We start from the raw sequence: 5,124 nt of genomic DNA, 5'->3' as shown, positions 1-5,124 counted from the left end.
GCGATTTGAACAAGGTATATATGAATCGTGCCATTTCTCCCGTTTATAAAGGCAGTTCGGCATGTGATTGGTTTGCACTGTCAGCTATTCTAGATTTAATCCAATAGCGTCCCCTCGCGTCTGGTTTTATCAATGATTTTTTTATTTACGGCTTTTCTCCAGTTTCTATACAAAATGTAACGCTCACGACAACAAGAATGCCTGCTTTGAAAAGTGAGGAGATTTTTCATCATGCAAACAATTTCCTGTACGGTATATGTTTTCTTCGGGTGTGTTGTCCGTACTGCAGCTATGTTGTACCTGTGATGCGCATACAGAATTCACAGATTGTAGCCTTGTCATTCACACTGCTTCTGTTTTACACATACTGTACCTATTTGCTTTGTGGTTTGTTTTAATTATCATTTGAAGGCGATTACTTCAGCTGCATTATTCAAGTGTTGGCTTTTGTCATCGCCAGTGAGCTCGAGTTCTGTAAATCGTGGAGAGTTACTAAAACAAATAATTTAAAAAGAGGGTGTTCATGGATTTTAAAAGTGCAAAATCCGCAGACCAATGACATTCAGGTTGAGTGTCAGTTAGATTTTAAAGTGCAGTTTTGTTTGTTTTTTTTATCACTATATTCTGAGATATTTCAAGATATGTTTAAATTCTGCCGCTTCACAGAGCTAGTTTTAGGAAATTGACTTAGCAGTACTATTTCTATTGACAAGTAATGAACGGATACCAGTAAAAATATTTTTTATCCCATATTCGTCTTCACCTTTTGTTCGATTTCCATTCACTCCCGTTAGCCCCGGGGGAGAAGGGGTAGCTTGAAGTTGCTGTTGTGTTTGTAGTTTTCAGTTTTTGCACTGTGTTGATCAGTTTACCAAGCCGTTATCTGGCTATAGCAATACCTTCAAGGTATTTTTATGGTAATAATTCTGATGGAAAAGCAGATGATGGCAGTGATTTTTTTTTTAAAATGGTCAACGAGTGATGAGCACATGTGATGAAAACATTCCTTTATTAGTGCTTCAGAAATATCTGCAGAAATTAGATCCATGTTAGTTAATAATGCCATCATCTGAAGAATGCAAGACAATCAGCCCGAGGCACTTTCCACTGGTTTTCCTGGAATATACTCGCATTGTGTAAGTGGCTCTTGTAAGAGAGATGAATATGTTCAGGCTTGGTGCAATTTCATTGAGTTTAATGATAATAAAGACTGTCGTTCTAATTGCCTGTAATTTGTTGGTGAATAACTTGCACAATCTGCTATCCTCTTCTCGTTGTTTTACAAATTCTAGCAAAAACAGGCAGCAATGGGTAAGTGCTTTCAGAAGAGAAATCTGTCGCATCAGACCTGAACTGTTGAATGATCGGTGCTTATCCAACTTAACATACCACGGGGAATCGCGCTCCGCTTTCAGCTGAAGTGGATGGAGTGCATTATTATATTGTATTATACAGTAGATTATACTCATCTGGCAAACAGGCGTAAGATGATAAGACTACAGTCATTTATTTTTAATTATTAAAATCCAAGGTAAAATCGCTCAGATTATCTAAAATTACTGCAGGTTTTTTACTCTGGTGCGCAACTAAATTGATTTTTAAAACATGTCCTCATTTTCACAGTTTCGAGAGCCTGAATCATCCCGCGAAAAATTCAAGGTAATAATTTAAATGATAATTTCTTGAATGCATATATTGTATAAATGAATACATTTATACAGTAACAGCAGGGTTTCCGCCTTCATATGATTCCTCTTGTACTTAAACACCCTCTACTGGACAAACTAGACTCTAATGCTATCAAGTGCAGGACTTGTGGAACAGGTCAAGGTTTATTCCATGCTGAAAAGAAAAAAAGACTGTGGAACCTTCTTCAGGTTTGAGGGTGAGAGTTGGCATCAATAAGTAATTCCCATCCATCCAACCCTTTTCTGCTTTATCCAATACATGGTCACAGGTTAGCCGGAACTTATCCCAGCAAACAACATGCTCAAGGCAGGGCACACCCTGGACGAGATTCCAGTCCATCGGAAGGCATAAATCATTTTCAGATATCTTAAAATGTTTAAATATATCTTAAAATGATTTAGAAATATCTCAACATTAATTAAAGAGATCTCCATATGAGATATTGATATTTTCAAGTAGTGTGATTTAAATGCTATCTCTAAATGATTAAAAGATTTCTCTAAAAGGACTTCGTATACATATCTCTAAATCATTTTAGGATGTCTTCAAGTGTATTTAGCGATATCTCAAAATTATAAATTGTATTACCATAGGAAAGCACTATACAAATGCTAGACATTAGTTTATGTAAATAAGAGGACATTACAAAGATAAACATCATTCGCCCATGTATTCACTCACATATCCTCAAAAATGATCTGTCAAACAACAGGTCCACACAAGACTGGGGACACTCCAGAGAACTGCATTGCTGGCCATGTTTGCTAGTTGCATTTTTGGCTAGGCTGCTGTAATACTGTATATGTCTGTTACAAAACCCAATCAAGTACAGATTTCATCTGTGCCTTGTGTGGAAACTATCCAAAGTGCTGTAAAATGAAAAGACAAACTAAATGCTGTAGTAAATAAACTGTTGTAAAATGCTTTTTTTAAAGCGGAGATGTATATCATTGAGTGACTGAGGCAGTTATTGTTAGAACTCTGTAAGTAAAAGCTCTGCACTCTTACTGTCTTCAATCAGTATATTGGCAGCAGTTCAAAGAAATTGGGCAGCTGTGTTTTTACAAGCCAGGAGAGCTCAGCACGATGGAAACATGCCATGAAAAAGCCCTATGTCATCATTGACGACAGGAAGGTTCAGTACTCACTGTGGCTCACAGCAAAAAGCTTATTCCACAATATTTCCTGTCTGCACAATATTTTAGGGTATTAATCTAATATTTTTCAATTTTTCTGAATATCAATGTTAAACTATATTTTAGGTTCAAATTAAACAGTGTGAGTAAAATATTCTTTAAATTGTTGTCACAACTGTAACCCTGTCATAGATATGAATTGGCTTACTATGACAAGAAGAGGACAGATATAAATTCTTAATGCAAATATAAATTTGCATTAGCAAAAATGCACGTAAACATTTATTAAAAAATGTGGACCTAGACTGGTCCCTGGGAATACTACTTGAAGAATTTATTAGGGACTTTCAAAAGTGCAGTTTGTTTTTGGACTTGTGATAATTGATAAGCTCATTATTGTTATGTATTCCTGGTCTTTAATTTAGTTCTAATTGCAGTGAGTTTTTATTTGTGAGGAGCAATGCTCATTGAGAGACATGTGGCAAGGATTTTTCACACTGTATGATTAAAGTCAAGCTTTATAAATTCCACAAGTATGCTGTTGCGTTTATCAGAAATTGATTTAAGCCATAAATTGTGTTAAGTCATAATGAGTATGGTAATCTAGTCTGCCCATTACTATGTGTGGGTATGTGGGTTATTGTCACACCTTGTGGTGAAACTACGGCTTGTCCTTGCTAGCGGGCTAACTGGTCTAAGAAGGCAATATTTTACTGCTGCTGGAGGTCAGACTAGCTACGTAATGCAGATGAAAACAGAATAAGGCAGGTGTGCCCAAGGTCTCTTTAAATCTAGTTTTGTAAGAACAAGGAAAGGTTTGTACTTGTCAAATTAAGCAAAGGATGAGTTTAATTGGGTAATTAAGGACTCAGGTGGAAGGAAAACCAGACTTCTGGCCCTTTGGGAGTGGAGTTGTGCACCCTTGGAATAAGGGTATCGGGGCTCTGCTGTCTTCACGGAAACCCCTGGAAACGGAGACCACAAGCATGTGCATATTATTCTCCCCAAATGCTTGCCATCACATGGAACCCATCTCCTAGGTGACAACAATATGAATTCTGGCCCAGCAGTGAGCAAATGATTGGACTATGATTGCTAATCTGAATGGCTTTACAACACCTATACTTGACAGTCAGTTTCATCAAGTGAAATCTCTGTATGCTTTTTAAGTTTTTAGGGGGAGATGAAACATTCTCCCATACTTGACTAAAGGTCCATGCAGGGTCTACAGGCTGGAGTCTTTATTTAACTTTGAAAATGTGTTTCATGTGGTGTCCATAGTTGTTCTTTCAAATGATACATTTTCCCCCATTTTATAGCACAAGAAACCTCACAACAGGGTTTGTTGCCCATTTCATTTTCTTCGGGAAATCTCTCTGGCTTCTTCTGGTTCTGTTCAGCTGTCTAGGTGAATATTGTGCACACAAACTACGTCCTGCGTGTTACATAATGAGGGACAGGTCTGGCAGGTCCACATTGTGTTTTTTAGCACTAGCTGTCCTGAAGGTGTGTTCTAGCTTTGGTGAAATTCAAGTGTACCTATTTGTATGATGTACAGTTAAAAACATAGTTTTAAAATCAAGGGCTCTAATGATAAAACAGTACAATGCACTGGTAATACATTATTTGGAATATTGTATACAATTGTGTGACTATTACAGTATGTTATAAAAAAGGATATTGCTGGTCTGGAGTCACTCCATAGAAGAGCAAACAAAGGGTTTAAAACAATATCCCATACTAACAGACTAAAATAAATTAATATTTTTAGTGTAGAACAACAAAAAACAAGGGGCTTGATTCAACTATTAAATGTCTTCAGAGGCAAAGTCAACTGACTGGACTTCAGAATCAACAGTGAAAGCCAAGCCAGAGGACACAAGTGGAAACTATGGGGAAATTAATTTAAAACTTTTGTCAAGAAACGTTTAAATAAGATGTCCTGATCTATTGACTAATAAAAATCAAATGAGCCTCTTGAACAAAACATTCTTCTCTCATCTCTGTCTTGTATTCTTATGTTCTAAGCAGGTTTTTTCCAGCACTAGTATTATTTTTATTCTTATTATGATCCTAGTGATTACAATGGGATTACTTGTTAATCTGTGAGACCTTGGCAAATAATGACACTTTAATTGAGTGCTTTGAGAAACGCCTGTTTGTAGATTCATTGCTCCTTACTCCAGTAGTGAAACCTATTGCCTCCTCTCAAGAGATCAAGCTCTCCTCCTGGAATCTCGTTATTCTTCTTTTCGTTAACCTGCTAGTCCACTGTAAATACTCAGTTGGAGACATGCGT

This window comes from Lepisosteus platostomus, chromosome 6 (assembly GCF_059453375.1).
Source record: "Lepisosteus platostomus isolate fLepPlt1 chromosome 6, fLepPlt1.hap1, whole genome shotgun sequence".
In the NCBI taxonomy this organism is placed as follows: domain Eukaryota; kingdom Metazoa; phylum Chordata; class Actinopteri; order Semionotiformes; family Lepisosteidae; genus Lepisosteus; species Lepisosteus platostomus.
Note: the sequence above shows the minus strand (reverse complement) of the source record.